Source organism: Mustela erminea, chromosome 11 (assembly GCF_009829155.1).
Source record: "Mustela erminea isolate mMusErm1 chromosome 11, mMusErm1.Pri, whole genome shotgun sequence".
Lineage (NCBI taxonomy): Eukaryota > Metazoa > Chordata > Mammalia > Carnivora > Mustelidae > Mustela > Mustela erminea.
In genome coordinates, this window is record NC_045624.1 from 85692221 (window position 1) to 85714621 (window position 22401).

At 42.7% G+C, this 22401-nt stretch overlaps 1 protein-coding gene across 2 annotated transcripts in view; it reads right to left on the reverse strand.

The window, feature by feature from the left end:
- The window catches only part of SLC26A5 (solute carrier family 26 member 5), a 60731-nt gene extending 38785 nt beyond the window's left edge, over positions 1-21946 (reverse strand). For both annotated transcript variants that reach the window (XM_032304171.1, XM_032304172.1), the window contains exons 1-2: positions 21843-21946; positions 18323-18406 (exon numbers count right to left, since the gene is read on the reverse strand). The gene's annotated coding sequence lies outside the window, so the exon portion shown is untranslated. The remainder of the gene's footprint in view (positions 1-18322; positions 18407-21842) is intronic.
- Positions 21947-22401: the final 455 nt, after the last annotated feature.

Consider the following 22401-nt stretch of genomic DNA (forward strand, 5'->3'; position numbering starts at 1 on the left):
CACAGCAGAAGAAACAAGATATTTCTTTTTTTTAATATTTTATTTATTTGAGAGAGAAAGAAAGTGCAGGTTCGGGGGAGGGGTGGAGGTAGAGGGCGAAGCTGACTCCCAGCTGAGCGTGGCGCCCAACGCAGGGCTCCATCCCAGGACCTGACCTTGGGGAGGACAAGGACAGCTCCTCTCTGTCCACAGTGGGAAGGCATAGTATGTGGACACAAATGCACTTAGGCTGGTGGACGTGGTGCTGGAAAGATGACTTGTTTCTCTTTTGTGAATTGTATTGGAAGTGAGAAGTAGGGGCGCCTGGGTGGCTCAGTTGGTTAAGCATCGGACTCTTGATTTCTACTCAGGTCATGATCTCAGGGGCACTCGGCAGGGAGTCTGCTTGAAATTCTCTCTCCCTCTCCCTCTGCTCCTCCCCACTGCTCTCTCTCTCTCAAATGAAGAAATAAATGTTGGGGCACCTGGGTGGCTCAGGGCGTTAAGCCTCTGCCTTTGGGTCAGGTCATGATCTCAGAGTCCTGAGATTGAGTCCCACATAGGGCTCTCTGCTCAGCAGGGAGCCTGCTTCCCCCTCTATCTCTGCCTGCTGCTCCGCCTACTTGTGTCAAATAAATAAATTCTTTAAAAAAAAAAAAGAAAGAAATCTTAATTTAAAAAAAATAAGAAAGAAAGTGAGAAGGAAAGAGAGATGGTTGGAGGTCTGAGGGAAGAGAAGTTAGACCAGAGACTGACAAGGAATTGCCAGGCACTGCTGTGTCTACTTGATGTCTGTGACCCAACTTGTAAGTAGAAATGAATAAATACATAAATGTGTTTTCTTCCATAAATAAATAAATAAATAAATAAAAAGTTAAAAGTACCCTGGGAGACTCAGATGATCAGCTAGATTGGTATTTGACATATTAAAAAATACTGGCTTTCAATTCTGCCTAAACTCAGAATCTCCTCAGGTGCTTTCAAAACCCAGAAATCCTGGGCTCCATACCAGACGAATTAGAGCCCAACCTCCAGGAGGGGAGCCCAGGCTTTTTCTTTAAAAAGCATCCTATGATGATTTTAACGAGTAGAGGACCACTGGTTTAAAACCTACGAGAGACAGAGAAACACACATGAACAAGACATAAAAAACCACAAATAATTTGAAGTAATTTTGAAGATGAGTTTGAAATATAAGGACACGATTCAGCAGTAATACTACTTCTTTGATTCCACCATTCTCATTTAGGGAACTAGTTCTCAGCCCTGGCCGCTCACTGGAATCACGGGGGCAGGACTGGTGTCTGGATCTCCTGCCAGGGATTCCAGCTTAATTGGTGTGGGAGGCAAGCAGGGGCTGTGAATGTAAAAAGCTCTCCAGGAGAAGATAAGGCACAGGTGAAGGTCAAAATCACTGACTTAGGGAATGGCAGTAGAAACACTGACATCCCAACAAAAAAAGAAAAGAAAAAAAAAACTGGATAGGGTATAAATAAAGTGTGGGCAATGCATTGTATCACTGTCTTTGCTTATGTGTGTCTTTGAAATAGCTAATAAAAAACTACAAAACAGGAAAATATCTAGCTTAGGTTTTTCAAGGAAAGTCTTATTTCTATTATGTTCTGAAAACAAGAAGGAGCTGTGTGTAGTTGTTAAAATTTATACAAATAAAGTCTCAGTTGTTACAAACATTTCATTCTAGGTTTAAATTAGGAGCAAGTCTCAAAGGAAGTTAGATTTCAAAACATTAGGTGAACTTAGGATATTGTTAGGGTATATACTCTCTCTAGCGTTGCCAAATAAAATATACGATGTCCATTAAAATGCAATGCAGACAAACACCAAATACTTTTTGAGCATATTGCATGGAGCATATTATATTAAAATTTCATGCTTTATCTCAAATTTTACTGGGTATCTTATATTTCCCTTGCTAAGTGTGGCAACTATAACTCTCTGTAGGTTAGGAAGAGACAGAGGTACATGGGATTCTCAAATATTTTTGAGGTGTTAGGATTCTGGCTATGATCTATGCCTCCTTGAGATACCTGTTAGGCAGTTTTTTCTTTCTGGGAAAAGAAAAGAGTTCTTGGAAGGGTAAGGACAAGAACGGAGAAGAGGGTGTTATAAAGACAGGCTGTCGGCTGTCCTTCTGGGGAACTTTTAATGCTCATCAATAATGATTAAATAATTAAAGCCACGAAGGCTATCAATAACTCCCTTATCAGGAGAAGTGTGGCAAAGACACCAAGGGACCAACCTGAGCAGATCAAATGACCAGACTCTTATCTGACAGATAATGAGCTTCCAGTGTGCTGATTAAAATATAAATCACCATGTTGTAAAACCATGCAAGCTTTCACTCGAGAAATGTCACTTCTAAGATGGGCGAAAGAGGGAAATCTTTTGACAGGTCCTTCAACAAAAACTAGCCACAGAAAAGCAAAATGACCTAGAGGTTCAAATCCTGTTTTCCACAGCTATGAAAGAAGGGATTTAAAAAGAGTTTTCATCACAGATTTCTAGGTTGGAAAGTCATCCTAAAGATGATGCAATTTAACCCCCTCCCCCTGTAGGCCAGAAAACAGACCCATCTACACTCAAACAGGGGTGAGTGACCTCTCCAAAAAGATTCTGAAGACACAAACCTTGTTCCCTATTTAAAAGACACATATTTATAAATAAAAACTATGACAGGGCGCCTGGGTGGCTCAGTGGGTTAAGCCGCTGCCTTCGGCTCAGGTCATGATCTCAGGGTCCTGGGATCGAGGCCCGCATCGGGCTCTCTGCTCAGCAGGGAGCCTGCTTCCCTCTCTCTCTCTCTGCCTGCCTCTCCATCTACTTGTGATTTCTCTCTGTCAAATAAATAAATAAAATCTTTAAAAAAAAAAAAAAACTATGACAAAACAGTGGCACCATTTTTAACTTCTAATTAAGGCAAGCATTAGTTGCTTGCCGATAATGAAGATTCACACTGATTCTGTGGGAGATGCTCCAACATGGAGGTCAGGGTCAGGGTCCAGCCCTGGGTCTGCTTCTCAAGCATCTGAGCTGTTCAGCATCGTTATGACAGGGCCAACTATGGAATCCAGCAGATTCCATACTCAGAAAGTGTGTCTGAGTCATCCAGGGAGCTTGAAATGACAGATTTCCAGGTCACTTAGAGATGCCGATTTAGTAATTCCAGAACCTGCATTGTTTAAAGCCCACGCAGAGAGAGAAAGGAACAACCTGTTGGGAAACGAAACTGAGCGGAAACTCAGTTCTGTGGATTTCTGTTCAGTGATGGCTACTTAGGGCTCAAAAATGCTTGCTGAATGACTATACAGAAACTGAGTCTTAGTGTCCTCCTCATTCTTTTTTTTTTTTTTTTGAAAGATTTTATTTATTTATTTGACAGAGAGGTAGAGAGCACAAGTAGGCAGAGGTGCAGGCAGAGGGAGAGGGAGAAGCAGGTTCTCTGCTGAGCAGGGAGCCCGATGTGGGACCTGATCCCAGGACCCTGGGATCACGACCTGAGCCAAAGGCAGCTATTTAATCGACTGAGCCACCTAGGGCCCTCCTCCTCATTCTTAAATTATATTTCTAGTGACAACATTCTGAGATCAGTAATTGGCATGCTTATTCAAAACACCAATAAAATCTCTGTGGATTTAGCTAGAATGGATTCAGTTGTCTGAAACTAACACACCCCACCCAACCACCACCACCACCACTAACACACACACACACACACACACACACACACACACACCAGTTCAGTAATGTTTTTCAGTTTGTGAATATTCCTCACTGTGGACTGGAGGGATCAGAAGAGAGAGGGTTTCAGGGCATCTGTTCGTCTTTACAAAGTAATCAACTTACATATCTATAACTCTAATTGTAATTCTATAATTAATTACATAATAGTCAAATTAGTCCTAATGCCTAGGTTGATCTTTTCCTTCCAATTATGCAGCCACATGCCCAAACTTACTATATCTTTCACATAATTTCTCTAAGGGCATCAGCATGAACCACTAACAAAAATAAATGTTATTTATTATGAAAATTTTCTAAACTTCCCAGATCACAAACTTTTCTATAATGGGCTTAGCATATAGAAAAGGCTTCGTGAGATGTAGTCCAGAAAATGATTTTTCACTCATGACTTTATCAGTCTTTTCCTAAAAGCAATTTGAAAAAGCTGCTTCCTTTTCTCTTGTCTTCTAGGACTCTTAGCATATATTATCTGCTTTTCCTTATGAACAATCATTGATGAACTACGGTGTCCAATATTTACAAAGAGCCAAAGGCCCCCAAATCTGTGCAAGCTGCTCCTGAATGTGGATGAGAAGCTCTGTGGGGCGACCACCATCCGTGAAACACTGGGCACACACCCCTGCAGTCAGCAGTCTCCCAGACATCTGGCGACTGAATGCTCTCTCGGGGTCTTTGAATGGGGGGGACACCAAATGTACCAAAGGACTTAGCTTGGGGCTCTGCCCATCCTTTCCCTCTTCTTACAGATATATCACCCTCCTCTTAAATTCCTCTGCCAAAGAATTATTAGATTTCTAACCAGAGACACATCACATGGTATAGGCTTTGGGTTCAGAAGGACCACATTTGGAGGCCGGAACTGGCACTTTAACAGCTGTGTGCATTTTGCAAGCGACATCAGTTTTCTGTCCCTTCGTTTGCTTATCTGTAAACAGCAGTTAGGCGTGCAGGCTGTGGAGTGACACAGACCACATTCCAATTCTGCCGTGATGACAGGACATCTGGCACACTATCTGTCTTCTCTAAGTGGAGTGACCCTGGGTCCTGGCTTATACTCACTGTCCCAGAGTAATTATCACTTCCAAAAGTGTCCAGGATTGGAAAATAGATTCTTTGTTTCCCTCAGGTTCTCCAGCTGTAACACTGAAATAAACATAACACTTCAACATAGATCTGTGAGGAATAAATTAGAAAATGTTTCCCAAGTACCGATCGTGGGGCATGGGACACAGTACGTGCTCATGCTCCGTACGTGTGACTGTTACTACTGCTGCGGGCAGGGAACCTCATTTCCTTTGATCTCAGGTTGCTTATTTGAAAATGGGAATAATGATTTTCCTCCATTTTCATTTAATTACCTTTTTGAATCCCTAATATATTCACATGGCTGAAAAATGCATGTATAAAAAGAATTAAATTACAGTTTCACTTCCATTCTATGGCTGGGAGGCAACCATAGTGTCTACTTCCTGTGTGTCTTTCCAGAAGTATTTCACACAGGCAGGCATGAACACAGTCTCCTATGAATGGTAGCATAACTTAATACTGTTCTGCACCTTGCTTTTTTCACTTAATATCTCTTGGTTTTCTTTCCATATCACTATAAAATAGAGTCCTCATTTTTTAAAGATTTATTTATCCACTTGAGAGAGAGAGCAAGAGCGCAAGTGGGGAGGGGAGAGGCAGAGAAGGAATCTCAAGCAGAGTCCTCACTGACCATGGAGCTAGATATGGGGCTCTATCTCATGACCCTGAAATCATGACCTGAGCTGAAACCAAGAGTCAATACTACCCAACCGACTGAACCACCCAGGCACCCCCTTGTTGTTTTGTTTTTTAAACAGGTGCATAGCACGCCATTATACGAATGCTCATAATTTGTCTAGCCAGTCCCAACCGTGCTGTGCTGGGGATTAATGTAAGAATTATAAAGCACTTAGAATAAGGGACTCCATACATATTTATGATTACCTTTTAAATCAATCTCACACTTACTTCCTTTTATCTGCTCCATTTCTCAATGTCTTAGGTCTCTACTCATGCATTCAATATGATTCAACTGAGTTTCTACTTCCATGCTTGGCTGTCGCATCCAAGCTGGCTTAGAGATCAATAAGCTATGGTAAACGTCCTCAGGACGCTTGTCCTCTAATGTCTTTGCAGCATTCCACCTCCTTTAAGGATTTCTTACAGGTGGGGAGAAGCATATGAAATGAGAGAGCATATAGGGGAAGAGAAAGTTCTGGGAATGGGAGAAAGAGATTGTCGGCAAGAAAATATCCTTTAGGAAATGAGATCAAGGGCCTTTGATATATAAAGCATTATTTTTTTCCTTATAAAATATATGAGCAGTGTGGAAATTTGGAAATTCTTCATTTTTCTCATGCATAAATAATACATGTTGAGTGTATATTATAAATACATAATTTGTGCATATATAATGTATATTCACATGATATTATCTTAATAGTTTTGCATTAAAATTTTTGGTTTTATTTTTGTTTTTTTTTTTGAGATTTTATTTATTTGACAGAGAGAGAGACAGCGAGAAAGAGAACACAAGCAGGGGGAATGGGAGAGGGAGAAGCAGGCTTTCTGCTGAGCAGTGAGCCTGATGCAGGGCTCGAGCCCAGGACCCTGGGATCATGATCTGAGCTGAAGGCAGATGCTTAATGACTGAGCTAAAATTTGTTTTTGAAGACTTTATGGATTTATTTGAGAGGAAGAAAGAGGGAGAGAGAATCTGAAGCAGACTCCACACTGAGCATGGAACCCAATGCAAGGCTCGATCTCAAGACCCTGAGATCCTGACCTGAGCCAAAATCAAGAGTCAACGCCAAACTGACTGAGCTACCCAGAACCACTGCATTAAAGATATTTTACTTAACATGATATCATAAGCATTTTGCCACATTAATAAACAACCTCAGAAGCATAATTTTTAATGGTTGCATAATATTTTCTAATATACATTTACAATGATTTAGTTAACCACTTTCCTTATAATTAGATACTTCGGCTACTTTACTCTATGCCCAATGGGAGGTTTAAAATCACAACCCTGAGGGCGCCTGGGTGGCTCAGTGGGTTAAGCTGCTGCCTTCGGCTCAGGTCATGATCTCAGGGTCCTGGAATCGAGTCCCACATCGGGCTCCTTGCTTGGCAGGGAGCCTGCTTCTCCCTCTGCCTCTGCCTGCCATTCTGTCTGCCTGTGCTCGCTCTCCCTCTCTCTCTGACAAATAAATAAATAAAATCTTTAAAAAAAAATGAAGTCCTCTCTAACACGGATTTGCTGTGACTCCATAAGTTGATAAATTCTAGGATTTATTTTTCAGCTGGAACACTTGAAAGATCATTAATAGATATGCTTCTGGAATCTTCTTTGGGGTAAAAAGCTCAGCAATTCAAATTGGTGATTAGGTTTAAGTGACAGATATTTTAATATGAAAAAGTTCTGAGGGCTACCTGGGTGGCTCTGCCAGTTAAGTGTCTGCCTGCAGCTCAGGTCAGATCTCCACTCAGTGCTTTGTGCTTGTGTTCTGTCAAATAAATAAACTCTTAAAAAAAAAAAATTCCAGGGTAGGGGCGCCTGGGTGGCTCAATGGGTTAAGCCTCTGCCTTCGGCTCAGGTCATGATCTGAGGGTTCTGGGACAAGCCCCACATTGGGCTCTCTGCTCAGCAGGGAGCAGCTTCCCCCTCTCTCTCTGCCTGCTTATAATCTGTCAAATTAAAAAAAAAAAAATCTAAAAAAAATTCTGAACTTGAAGTAAAAACAGAAGAAGAATCTACTGATTTGCCAGTCATTTCTTTTTCTAAAATGGTAAATTCAGGTCATAATAATACAAACAGGATAAAACTGCAAATATTACAGGAGGGTTAGTTCAGAAAAGTAGCAGTTTTCCATTCCTCTTCTCCCCAAAGGTAGCCTTATTCCTTGAAGCAACTATTTTCTTAAAATCATTTTTTTCTTAGTTCCTCTGGTGGATTTATTTTGAACTCTACATCAGCATTTTAATAAGTGCTATTAGTATTCTGGGTGGGACTTACGTTGCATGGAACTCTCCTGTGCACTTAGCATCTTTGTCCCTGATGCTAAATGCTAGAAGCATCCTTTAGTCACTTTGACACATTTCCAAATCTCTAAGATTGAGAACTACTTCCTCAAAAATTTAAAAACAGGGGGCACCGGGACGCCTGGGTGGCTTCGTTAGTTAAGCAGCTGCCTTCGGCTCAGGTCATGATCCCAGTGTCCTGGGATCGAGTCCCACATCAGGCTCCTTGCTCAGCAGGGAGCCTGCTTCACCCTCTGACTCTTCCTGCCACTCTGCCTGTGCTTGCTCTCGCTCTCTCTCTCTCTTTGACAAATAAATAAAATCTTTTTTTTTAAGATTTTATTTATTTATTTGACAGTAGATGGAGAGGCAGGCAGAGAGAGAGAGAGAGAGAGAGAGAGAAGCAGGCTCCCTGCTGAGCAGAGAGCCCGATGCGGGACTCTATCCGAGGACTCTGAGATCATGACCTGAGCCAAAGGCAGTGGCTTAACCCACTGAGCCACCCAGGAGCCCCAATAAATAAAATCTTTAAAAAAAAAAACAGGGGGCACCTGGGTGGCTCAGTTGGTTGGGTGTCAGCCTTCAGCTCAAGACATGATCCCATGATCCCCACGTTGGGCTCCCTGCTCAGCAGAGAGTCAGCTTCTTCCCCTCCCTCTGCCTGCCACTCCTCCTGCTGTGCTATCTCTTTGACAAATAAATAAATAAAATCTTAAAAAAAAAAAAAGGTTAAAAACAGAACTACCCTCTGACCCAGCAAATGCACTACTAGGTATTTATCCAAAGGATACAAAAATAGTGATTCGAAAAGCCACATGCACTCGAATGTTTATAGCAGCAATGTCCACTGTAGCCAAACTATGGAAACAGTCCATGTGTCCATCGACAGATGAATGGGTAAAGGAGTTGTGGTATATATATACACAATGGAATATTACTCAGTAATAAAAAAAAAAGGAAATCTTGCCATTTGCAATGACATGGATAGAACTAAAGGGTATTATGCTAAGTGAAATAAGTCAGTCAGAGAAAGACAAATTTCATATGATTTCACGGATATGTGGAATTTAAAAACAAAAATAGATGAAGGGAAGGAAAGAAAAATAAAATAAGATAAAAAACAGAGGGAGGCAAGCCATAAGAGACTCTTACCTACAGGAAACAAACTGAGGATTGCTGGGGGGAAGGGGTAAGTGGGTGATGGGCATTAAGGAGGACAGACGATGTAATGAGCCCTGGGTGTTACACGCAACTGAGAAATCACTGCATTCTACTCCTGAAACTAATAATACACTGTATGTTAACTAAACTGAATTTAAATAAAAAATTAAAAAATATATTAAAAAGGTTTGAGAACTACTATTCTAAGTAACAGAATGATATAGCTACTTTTTAAAATCACTGAATTTAGACATCTGTGAATGTATAACCATTAAAGATGAATATTGTTTTCTTACTTCCCAGTATTTTTGCTAAATTGTATTACTATTTTTTTAAAAAAAATTATTTATCTGTTTGAAAGAGAGAGAGAGAAAGCATGTGTGAGAGAGAGCTAGAGAGAGCATGAGTAGGGGGAGGGTTAGGCTCCTTGAACAGGGAGCCCCATGTGGCGCTTGGTCCCAGGACTCCTGGATCACAACCTGAGCAGAAAGCAGACGCTTAATCAATGAGCCACCCAGGCCTCCCTGTAATACTATTTAAATTTGTTTACTTATGGGATAAATAAAGGAAAATTCCTTCCCTTACTCCTTCTAGAATTTCTATTAGACATTTGCTGGAACTTCTCATTATATCATTGTGTTTTTTAAGCTCTGACATTTCCGATCTTTTTATCTCAATGACCTGATTCCAGGCAATTTTCTCTGATTCCACTCCTAATTTACTTAATTCACCTTTGGCTCTAATATGTTGTTTAGCTAGAATATTAATTTAAAAAATTCAGTGTCTATTTTTTACTTCTATACCTTCTTTTTGAAATATGCTGTTCTTTTTCTCATAGTGTACTATTTTTCCTTGCTTTGCATTCTTTTTTGCTCTTTAAGAATTTTTAACACACTTAAGATTTTGTTACTGTATTTCCATTATTTTATATTCTCGAGGATCTAATTCTTCTATTTGTTTTCTTTGCTGATACTTCCTTGTGGTTGTTGGTAGGTTTTTCTTTATTTTAATGGACCATATTTCATCTTATTTTTATTTTTTTAAAGACTGTATTTATTTATTTATTTGAAAGAGAGCATGCAAGCGAGTGAGCATGAGAGGTGGGAGGTTCAGAGGGAAAGAAAGAAGCAGACTCTCCAAAAAGCAGAGAGCCTGACACAGGGCTTGATCCTGGGACTCTGAGATCATGACCTGAGCCAAAGGCAGACACTTAACCGACTGAGCCACCCACATGCCCCAGTTGGCAGGTTTTTAAAATAGTGAGCTCACATTAAATGGTAGAAGGGGTGGTTCCTTGTCTCTTTAGGCCTGAGGCCATGTCCTCTTTCCAGGGTACAACCGCATCCCTTCACCCTAGGATCTACAGCACACAGAGAAACTCCTTTAGGTTGTGCTGACAATAAGCTTGCACTCACTGCTCTTACAAAACATTTTTCTGCATTCTTCTGCTAGTCTTTATTTAAAGTTAAGTTTAACTTTACTATTTATTTGTTTATTTTTATTATTTTTTTTAAAGATTTTTTTTTTAATTTATTTGTTTGACAGATAGAGATCACAGGTAGGCAGAGAGAGAGAGAGAGAGAGAGAGGAGGAAACAGGCTCCCCGCTGAGCAGAGAGCCCGATGTGGGGCTCGATCCCAGGACCCTGGGACCATGACCTGAGCCGAAGGCAGAGGCTTTAACCCACTGAGCCACCCAGGCGCCCCTTATTTGTTTATTTTTAAAAGATTTTATTTATTTATTTGACAGAGATCACAAGTAGGCAGAGAGGCAGGCAGAGAGGAGGGGAAGCAGGCTTCCTGCTGAGCAGAGAACCCGATGCGGGGCTTGATCCCAGGACCCAGGGATCATGACCAGAGGCAAAGGCAGAGGCTTAACCTCCTGAGTCACCCAGGCACCCCTAAGTTTAACTTTATTTAAAGTTTATCTTTTGCTTTTGTGTGTTTGTACATATGTGTCAGCTTAGTCCTTCATGTTGCCAGAAGTCCCATTATTATAACTACATTAAAATTGTTCATTACTGGTTCTATCCATTGAATAGAATTAAAGTCATTCTCTTGGAGCTCAATGATTACTTGACCTAATTTGTATTAATTTCTTTCTAAGTTTGGTGGGCCTCTGTCAGCATAGGATTTATTTTAATTGCACTTAGGGAGTTACACTCTTTTTCACATTTTCCTCCTTCTCACTTTCTAGCCTCATTTTGCTGGAGCACATCCTTAGGTAATTGATCAGAAAGGGTCCTTTGAATCTTTGAATGCCCAAAAATGTCTTCATGTCATCCTCACACCTACTGGATAATTTCACTGGGAATAGAATTTTAAGTTCAAAATCATTTTCCTCATGATTTTTAAATTTATTTTTTTATTTTTTAGAGAGTGTGTGTGACCAGGGAAAGGGACAAACTGAGAGGGAGAGAGAATCTTAAGCAGGCTCCATGCTCAGCACTAAGCCCAAGGTAGGGCTTGATCTCATGACCCTGAGATCATGAACTGAGCTGAAATCAAGAGTTGGCCCCTTAACCGACTAAGCCACCCCAGTGCCCCTTTCCTCATAATTTTGAAGGCACTGCTTTATTACATTTAATGTCCAGTTCTTTGATGAGAAACTTTATGTTAATCTTAAGTAATTTCATCTTCCCTTTTAGAAACTAATTTTAGGAGACTTGCTGTATCCTTGACTCTGAAATTATATAATGACTGTATGCCTGTAAGGATGTTTTTTTCCATTCACTGGATGGGTCCTTTTGATCTCAACTACAGGACTTTTTTCCTAGTAGTTACTTGTCAATCTCTTTCCCCCCATTCTTATTTTGATTTTTTCTTTCCAGAGTAATAGGTTGATATTGGACTTACTGGACTGCTTTATGTTTTTTCATCTTTTCTAGCATATATATATCTCTGTCTCTTTAACTGATTTCTTAAACTTTTAAAAATTCCAGTACAGTTAACATAGTGTTATACTAGATTTTTTAAAAAATATTTTATTTATTTGATACAGAGAGAGAGAGATTATAAGTAGGCAGAGCAGCAGGCAGAGATAGAGGGGGAAGCAGGCTCCCTGCTGAGCAGAGAGCCTGACTGGGGTGGCTCGATCCCAGGACTCTGAGATCATGACCTGAGCCAAAGGCAGAGTCTTATTAACCCACTGAGCCACCCATGAACCCCAATCAAACACATTTTTAATATAAAATGCACAGAAGTATGGAGAAGGATTTGAAAGCATTTACCACAAAACTGTAAACAGATGTTTCATTTGGATGGTGGAAGAGTGAGTAATTTTATTTTAATCTGTACTTTCTAGGATTTCCACAGTACACACTATTATTTTTGTAACAAACGTGAAAAAACCAAGCTGTAAGTACTGAAGATAGGAGTACACAGGACTTTTTGAATCCTCTCAGAGAAGGTGTCTGCAAACACAGGAGACTCTTGGTTGAAGAGTGAGAGTCATGTTCAGAGACCTCTCAGAACCCCAGATTTGAGAACACCACTAACTGAGAGATAGATGCAGATACTCTGCTTGACAGATCTAACCTATCAGGTTTGTTTTTGTTACCTGCTTCACGTATAACCCTAGAGGCAGGTACTATATTTTCTGCTGTCAATTAACATACCAGGTCCCCAATGACAGCTGAAACCAGAACCACTGAGAGTCTGCTGTGAAAATCACCAACATGGGGCCTGGTGGGTAATGACAAGGACTGAAGAGACCCAGAGAGCCTGTGTCAACCCAAAGTAGTTAGCTCCCACCCAGCTCTTGCTGAATACTGGCTTCCATTTAAAAAGTTTCTTTACATTCAGGTTCAATTTACATATATTGAGCTGCCCACATTAGTATGTGGTTTAATGAGCTCCACTGTGCATTTCAAACTAATATAAATAGAACCTTCTTGTCAACCAGAAATTTTCTATGGGCTTATATCTAGTTAATCCCTGCCATATCCCTAAAATCACCAAAGATTAGTTTTGCCTATTCTATAACTTTTATTTATTATTTATTTGATATGCTTATTTATTTATATATTTAATATAATCAAATATGTTATATATAAAATATAATTTATGATATAAATTATATATAAATATATATTTATATTTGAGATATTTATATATTTATTTATTTGAGAGAAAGAGTGTAGGGGGAGGTGGGGAGGCAGAGGAGCAGAGGGAGAGGGAGAGAGAAACTTACACAGACACCACACTGAGCGCAGAGCCCAAAGTGGGGCTGGATCTTAGGACCCTGAATCATAACCTGAACAGAAACCAAGAGTTGGATGCTCAACTGACTGAGCCACCCAGGCTCTGCATTCCACAACTTCATATAAACAGAACATCCAATTTTTTTTTAAGATTTTTTATTTTTTTATTTGACAGAGATCACAAGTAGGCAGAGAGGCAAGCAGTGAGAGAGGAGGAAGCAGGTTCCCCGCTGAGCAGAGCCCAATGCAGTGCTCAGTCCCAGGACCCTGGGATCATGACCTGAGCTGAAGGCAGAGGCTTTAACCCACTGAGCCACCCAGGCGCCCCAGAACATCCAATTTCTCAACAGAACTTGAAACAACATTTTGACAAAACTATCACCTTTTCAATGTTACACAAGTATTTATAAAACCACGTACAGACCCAACAAAACACGCAGACTAAATTCAGCCAACCAGCAGTGCGGCCCCTTTCTACCTAGGCTACAGGAGAAACCAAGATATATTTGCATACATTTATTAACTTCTCTCACCATTGTTGGCTTTGGTACTACCTGACAGTTTTTATTCTTTACCAATTAGTAGTGTATTCTTTTATTTTTTATTTTTAAAGATTTATATTTATTTATTTTTTATTTTATTTTTAATTTTTTTTTTAAGATTTTATTTATTTATTTGACAGAGAGAGAAAGAGACAGACACATTACAAGTAGGCAGAGAGGCAGGCAGAGAGGGGTAAGCAGGCTCCCTGCTCAGCAGAGAGCCTGATGCGGGGCTCGATCCCAGGACCCTGAGATCATGACCTGAGCTGAAGGCAGAGGCTTAACCCTCTGAGCCACCCAGGTGCCCCTATATTTATTTATTTGACAGAGAGAGAGAGAGAGCACGCATGCACAAGCAGGGGGAGGGGCAGCAGGCAGAGGGAGAAGCAGACTCACCTCTGAGCAGGGAGCCCTATGTGGGGCTCCATCTCAGGATCCTGGGATCATGACCTAAGCTGAAGGCAGATGCTTAACCGACTGAGGACCTGGCCGCCCCCTAGTAGTGCATTTTTTTAAAAGGAAGGGAGAGCCTCACCTGCAGGGTACCAAGCCAGCAAGAAGAATGGGAGGCTGAATCCCACTTCATGGCCAGCCTTGGGGAGAAAGGAATCCCAAGGGAAAGAATGGGTTGGGGCTGATTGGTGAGGAAGGGAAAGCTGGAGACAATCAGGAGGGTGTAACAAAGATGAAACAGAAAAACAGATCACAGGGCTGATAGAATTTTTGACTGAAGAGTAAGAAACCTCATCTTCCTATCACTTCACAAGAACCCCTCTGAAAAGGTCCTAAAGGCCCCATTCCATCTTCAGCATTCTCCCAGGCTTCTGCCCACACCCGCCACTTTCATTTCCTCCTACTCCCCGCCTTGTCACTCTGCTCTAGCCACTGGGACCTCCCTGCTGTGTGCCAGGCATGCACGTGACTCCTGCTCCAGAGCTCCCCAGAACCTTCTCCGTCACCACCTTCAAGACTGTGCTCAACATCATTCTCTCAGCTGAAGCTTTTCCTAACTATCTTATTTAAAAAATTGCCCAACCAGCCTCTCCACTGCCTTCTTCCCAGCTTTATTTTTACTCATAGCACACATCACTCTCTGGCTCACACTGTACATTAATTCATTTTCTGTCTGACCTCTTCCCTTCATGAGAATGAAAGGCAAAAGGGGACAGGCACAGAACAGGAATTCAATGGTCATTTGCTGAATGAAAGAGTGAACTGAGGAAGAAAAGAAGAAATGAAAACCCCTGCTAGCTTTAGACTCTGTTGTTAAAAGTGTTCGATCAGACAGGGTCTAGTTAAGAAAATTTTATCATTTCTAATTACCTTGCAATATTTCCACTGGAGATTCTTTTCAGATTACCTTGCAACATTTAATTGTTTTGAGGGAGTAAAGATTTAAAAAGCAAATGAGGGGCACCTGGGTGGCTCAGTGGGTTAAGGCCTCTGCCTTAGGCTCAGGTCATGATCCCAGGGCCCTGGGATAGAGCCCCATGTCGGGCTCTCTGCTCAGCGGGGAGGAGAAGAGGGCTCTCTCTGCCTGCCTCTCTGCCTACTCGTCTGTCAAATAAATAAATAAAATCTTAAAAAAAAAAAAAAGCAAATGAATTATTATTTTAGGTACCAAAACAACCCTAACAATACTTATTAACTTCAAAAATTAGGTTTGTGGGAGGAACAATGCTTAAACACATCACTGGACATTTGAGTTAATAATTAAGACTTTTACTTAGAGTTTTAACTTAAAGTTATGAGGACAAAACCCATCTTTTCAGAGTCCATTTACTCCTCTATCTTGCTTTTAAAGATTTTAAGTAATCAGGGGCACCTGGGTGGCTCAGTGGGTTGAGCCTCTGTTTTCGGCTCAGGTCATGATTTCAGGGTCCTGGGATAGAGCCCCGCATCGGGCTCTCTGCTCAGCGGGGAGCCTGCTTCCTCCTCTCTCTCTCTGCTTGCCTCTCTGCCTACTTGTGATCTCTGTCTGTCAAATACATAAATAAAATCTTAAAAAAAAAAAAAGATTTTAAGTAATCTCTGCACCCTATGTGGGGCTTGAACACATAACCGTGAAATCAAGAGTCACAATCTCCACCTGAGCCAGCCAGGCGCCCCACATTTACTCTATCTTAATTTATTTAAGAAGAAGATAAAGAATAAATTATGAAATAATGAAACAGCATGTGCCAATATTATTAAATATTTGAAAATAATGATCAGCAATAAACATTTAAAAATGAATCCAATACAAGATCTTTTTTTTTTTTAATGGCAGGGATGTAACCAGCTCTAGGCAGATGGAAAGGGCTGGGGGCTGAGCTGGTTCTGTAGGTCTCCATTAGATTTTTGATACCAGGTAAGGCCCTTTCCTGTCAAACACAAAGGTAAAGCATTCTGGTGTCAGTAGCTTTCCTAAGCTAAGAAAAAAATACATTCCCCAACCCAAGACATTATTTAGAATTAGCCCAGGCCCTGGGATTGGCCAATGCTGGATGAGACCACGTGTGTCCAGCCTGCCAGTTCGCCTACAGAAACATGCTCTCTCCACCATGTTTGGAAGACAGCAGGGAACATGCTGGAATCATGGGCCACAAATCCGTATTTTTCAACACACAGCATGTGAAATACAATGATTCGCCTGAATTTTGGAATGCCTGAGAATAAACTTGGAGCAGCTCTAAGGTGAAGAGTAGAGAAAAGAAAGAAATTAAGTGCAGCTCCTTGTAATCCATGGGCCTTCTTACCCTTGTTCGAGGTTTCCTCTTTAATGCCTGCCTATCTTTTGTCGACTCATGTCCATTTCTCTTTTACTGCTCTGACAGTCAAAAATACACAGTTTTTATCTTCTTCTAGGTGTTTTGGGATGTTAAGGGGAGTAGGAGAAAAAAGAGCAGGATAAAAGAAATAAATTTCATGGATTACAATAAGTTACATCTTTAAGTCTTAAGAATAATTTTCAAACTGTGAACCTCTACAGAATTAACAATGTAACGGCAACAAGACTGGGTCCCAAACAAATGATTAAGGTAAACAATATGCTCTTTTTTTCCTGTCCCGCTTCTGGTAACTGGAGAGTCTACAACTACCTGAGAAGGTGTGAGGATCACCTTTTTTATCTTAGTTTGGACACAGAAGCTCACATTTCAGCAACAATCAAGGTCATCATCTTTATCCTTTGCTGACACTTTTCTCCCATACCCTTACCAGTCACAGATCACTTCTAGGAAAAAATTTCAACAGGCTATTGAACACTGGCATGGATACCCAGAAGAGAGAGATAATCGTCTCTGGGGACATTTAGGAACAGTTAATCATCTTGGATAGGCAGAATTACACCAAGTTCAGTCCATCAAAATGTACTGGGTGCTCGGGGCACCTGGGTGGCTCAGTGGGTTGAGCCTCTGCCTTCGGCTCGGGTCATGATCTCAGGGTCCTGGGATCGGGCCCCACATCGGGCTCTCTGCTCGGCGGGGAGCCTGCTTCTCCCTCTCTCTCTGCCTGCCTCTCTGCCTACTTGTGATCTCTGTCTGTCGAATAAATAAATAAAATATTAAAAAAAAAAATGTACTGGGTGCTAAGGACGCGCAAAGCATTGTGGTAATACTGAACCAGTGAGAAGGCGCAGCAACTTCCCTGCATAAACTGAAATCACCTGACAGGGATTGCTTCTTAGGAAGGCATGCTAGGCTTGGTTACCACTGAGTCTATGTAATCCTGGGCCAGGCTATGATAGAAGGGATTTTATGGGGCTGCTTTCTATCTTCAGGTGACATAAACTTAGAATCAGTTGTTGGTGATTATTTAACCTAGTGATTTTCGATCTTGGCTGGACATTAGTGTTTCCTGGAAGGGGGATGGGGAGGCTTTTGAAAAAGAGAGATGCCTAGGCCTGCCCCTGTCCAGTTAAATCAAAATCTCTGACCCAGCACTTTTCTTTTTTATAAACTCTCCCTGTGATTCAAATGCACAGAATTATGCTTTAGTAGTTGAGAATCACTGATCCCATATGACACAGAAAAAAATGAATGTCCAAAGAACCTAATTGACTTGTTACTTGTCCAAGATCACATACCTAGTTAAGGTCAGAGCTTGGATTAAAACCGTGATCTCAGGGCACCTGGGTGGCTCAGTCAGTTAAGTGTCTGCCTTCAGCTCAGGTTGTGATCCCAGAGTCCTAGGATCAAGCCCCATGTTGGGGTGGGGGGAAAATTCCTGCTCAGCAGGGAGTGTGCTTCTCTCTCTGCTCTCCCTCTCTCTCACTTTGTCTCTCTCAAATAAATAAAATATTAACAAAAATAAAACCATGATTTCCACCAGTTTACTCATCCAATTAATGTCTACCAGTGGCATTCTAAGGTTGTGACCAACTCCATAGCTGTCACTCAGTAAGATAAGTCAAAGCTGCTTCATATCTAAGGATCAGTTACGCTGGTCCTGATCCAAGTTAAAAAAAGAGAAAGTAAGCTGTGCTGCTTCTGGCATCTTCTCTCTTACCCTTTTCTTCCAAATTGTGGTGTACGATTCAGGACTCTGGAAGCGTTAAGAAATCCCGTGCTCATCGTCAAATCCATCACTACCTATGTATGACCCACCCTCCCAGTTTCCTACTGCCAGGTGGCTCTCTACCTACCCGAGTCCAATGTACAGCACAGAGGGCAGGGGACAGGTCCCCAGAGGGCTGAGAGCTGGAGCAGGGAGAGCTTGCTCCTCGGCCCTAGGACAGAAGAAAGGAAAGTTAATCCAGTGGTTGCTGGTTTGTTCTTTGAAAGAAGTTATGTCCAAAATGTTTCTTGATGCTGATTCCTAATACCAACCAACTCTCTCCCAAGATGCAACTACTGCTATCACAGTGGTTATTTTTTCTTTTTCTTTTTTTTTTTTTTTTTAAAGATTTTATTTATTTATTTGACAGAGATTACAAGTAGGCAGAGAGGCAGACACAGAGAGAGGTAGAAGCAGGCTTCCCGCTGAGCAGAGAGCCCGATGCGGGGCTCGACCCAGGACCCTGTGATCATGACCTGAGCGGAGGCAAAGGCTTTAACCCACTGAGCCACCCAGGCACCCCTATCACAGTGGTTTATACTGAATATAATAGTTATGTAATACCACACACACACACACACACACACACACACACACACACCCCCCTCCTTCCCAGAGGTGAACATGAGTATGTGTTTGTGAGACAGCAAGTTCAAAGTTTGAATTGAACCATTCCAATCTCGAACAATTAGTGATTACAAAAGTTGGTTTGTGAGAAAGTGCCCGGAATGGGACATCAGCACTGGGAGAAAAGTCTCAGAAGCACTTTCCTTGAGAAGGACAAGAAAAATTGAAAAATGGGATTCATAACATTTAAGATACAAGCTGATATTGACTAAGAAATTAATAGGACTACTGTCTTTAGCTTTTTACAAATAATACAATTATTACTTCCTATTTACAGAACACTTATACAGAAGACCAAGTATTTATTCCATTCCAAAGTAAATTAAGTCCTAACCACTCAGTTTGTGGATTTACCCATATCCTCACTTCATTTCCATTTCCCTGACTAAATCACTGCCCCTGTTCTAAAGGGAGGTCTTATTCATCTGAAAAATATGCAATATTTTTAGTGGTGTGTGTCTTTTCTAGGGATAACATCCTTAGCTTTGGCCAGATTTTTAAAAAGAACTGTTACCTCCCCTTCGTCTCCTCCCCCAATACAGTTGTTTACAAGGGTGAAGTTGAAGCGATGATGTACTTGATGATTGCTTGTATCCACAATGGAAGACTTCCTGAAACTGGTCTCTGGAGCTGTCTTCCAAAAGAAGAATTGAAGGACTTCATGAAATTGGAGCTATCTCCCAACAGGAAAGAACTTAGATAAAATAAAATATGGGAAGCACCAGAGGACTACATTTACCCATGGTGACCTTGTCTTCTTTTCTGTACAATTTCACTAGTTTGAAACCAAAGGAAAATCACCAACCCCTCATGTTTGTTGTTGATTTTGACTATATTAACTCAATGACAGTGCAAACACTAGGGAAAATGGACATACCTTCTTATTTAGTTATAGTTCCTAGAAAATTTTTTATTTTGAATTAATAAAATGCAGACTACCTGCACTGGTAGAAAAACTACAAAATGACCAACCTATCAGGGGACTCACATGGCATTTAGAATGAGATGAAAAGTCAACTTAGTTTTCCCAGATTTCAAGCTCCACTACAAAGCTGCAGACATCAAAACAGTATGGTACTAGCAAACAAACAGACACAAAGCTCAACAGAACAGAGTAGAGAGCCCAGAAGGAAATCCACACTGGCGTGGTCAGTTAATCTACAACAAAGCAGGCAAGAATACACAATGGGGAAAAGACAGTCTTTTCCATAAATGATGTTGGGAACACTAGACAGCCACATGAAATAGAATGAAACTGGCCCATCTTCTCACATCACACACAGCCATGAACTCAAAACGATCAAAGACCTTAGTGTGAGGCCTGAAACCATAAAACTCCTAGAAGAAAACAGGCACTTCTCTCTTTGTTTTGATTTAAATTGCAGAGGCAGTGCAAACTTCATCTACACCTGACAAGGGGGTCCATTGTTTTGCTGTGGTTTTCACTGGAAAATTCCTCTACCTTCCATTCTTCTGCAGCTCTTAGCAAAGTCCTCACACAGGGAAGGTGCTTGAATACTTGCTGGATTGAGTCAATTCTTTGGTATCGCTCATAAATTAATGAGGAACTTGTAACCCTGTATAGTTTCAGAGTAGTTAAAGGGAGAAAAAAAGAAATGCTACGTAACAGGATTGGGGCTTCAGGTGTTACCTAACAGCAGAACGCTTTCCAGCAGTGCACTTAAGGTATCAGTCATAGCAACCTTACCTACGAATTCTTCACTCTCAGCTTTTTTTCTAATGCAAATTAGTCTGAATTTCTCTTGCCTGCCTCTGGTCTCCCACCTGAAAGTCTTCTGAACAAATAAATGCTACAGTAATTAGGACTGCCTGGCAAAAACCTACTCCAAACTTCATTTCAAAAACGCTCCTACTTACATATTCAACTTCCCCTCTATTTCCAAGCTTACCCTCAATGATGCATATTATGTGCATTTATAGCTTATGCACGTTGTTCCCAGTTTCTTAGATAAGAAAAACCGGAATCTCAATGTTCCCCCCCCACACACACCGAATTACCATTTCTGTGGCTAGAGCGTCCGTTCAGGATTTACCAGCTGTGGACCCCAAACTGACCACGACAGCTGACAGACCCCGGTGCAGGTTTTCCACCTCCGCAGGCCTGACCTCCACCGAGAAGGCCCAGCACGCGTCCCCTGCCCGCCCCCCACCCCGGCCCAGGGAGTCCACTCTGTGAGGCGGTCACTGCGTGTTAACCGGCTTCCTGAGCCAAGGTCTTTGCTAAGTATGCGTCAGGGGCTCGCAGGGGCCGCAGCAGCAGACCCGCCACGGCGGCAGCGCGCCCCGCACCGCAGGTGTTTCGCGGGGAGCGGAGTTTCAGGCAGGAAACCGCCGACACCACATTTTAAATCAGGAAGGCTCGTCGCCTTCACCGAGCTGCGGACACCGGCCAGACTTTGCCGGCTGCTTCCCAGCCTCCGAACCACAGCTCCCCTGGCCGGGCACCCGGCGGCCCCGCAGGCGGCGCGCAGTCCCAGCGCCGAAGCCAGAGGCGATAAGGAGATTTAGAAACCGAACGGGAAACCGACAGGCGAGAGCCGAGAAGATAACGGGCCTCGGCGGGGCAGGGCCGAGTGTCTGCGGGGCCCTGGGAGCGCTGGAGAAGCGGCGAAGAGCGAAGGCTGGGTGAGAAGCCAGTGGCGGCGGACGTCTAGCGGAGTCTGTCCGCAGCCACTGAGGGGGCTGCGGGGAGGCGTCTCCAGAGGAAAGCCCTTCCTCAGACCCGAGCCTGTCCGCGCTCGGAGAGCGCGCGTGCGGCAGCTCTCACTTGTTGCCTCTTAGTGTTAGGAAGGAGTTGAGAGCCGAGAGCCGCAGAGAGGACGGCCAAGAGCCCCAGCCGGGGGTCGCGCCGAGGCACGGCCCTCAGCGCTCCGTGCGCGTCCTCGCCTGTCCTCCCCGCGTCCGAGCGCCGGGACCCCCGCCCGCTCCTCCCGGCCCCGCGCCCCCTCGAGCGCACTCACCGGCCGGGGCTGCCCAGGGCCGAGCCGCCGCGCCCCCGCGCTTCCTAGCCCCTGCCGCCACCACCTCGCTCTGCTTTCTCCGCGCGCGGGTCTCGGAGGAGGTGCCGCCCCGCCCCCAACCCAAGCCCGCCCCGCCCTGCCCCGCCCAGCCCCGCCCAGCCCCGCCCCTCCCGGCGCCGCCCTGCGCGCCCCGCGCGGCTCTCTGCCCGCGGACCCGGAGAGCCCGAGGTGTCCTCTTAAACGACTGCGGGAGCGTACTTGGCGGCTCATGCTCTGCTTGTCCAGCCCCCAAAGGTTACGGAACTGACACTCCACTTTCACCTCCCACGGCCCACGAACTCAAGAGGGGATTCGTGTAGCTTACAGGTGGGCTAAGAGACAAATTTAGACGGTGGAGGCTGAAGAAAGCACAATAAACAAGCGATACAGTGTTCAAGTAGGAATCATTGCTTATTAGTTTTAAAATGAAAACATCCTAACATATATTCTCACATACAGTGATTATGGAGACTCAGACTTGACAACGAACATGGGGATGCAGAATGACAGTCTTAAAAAA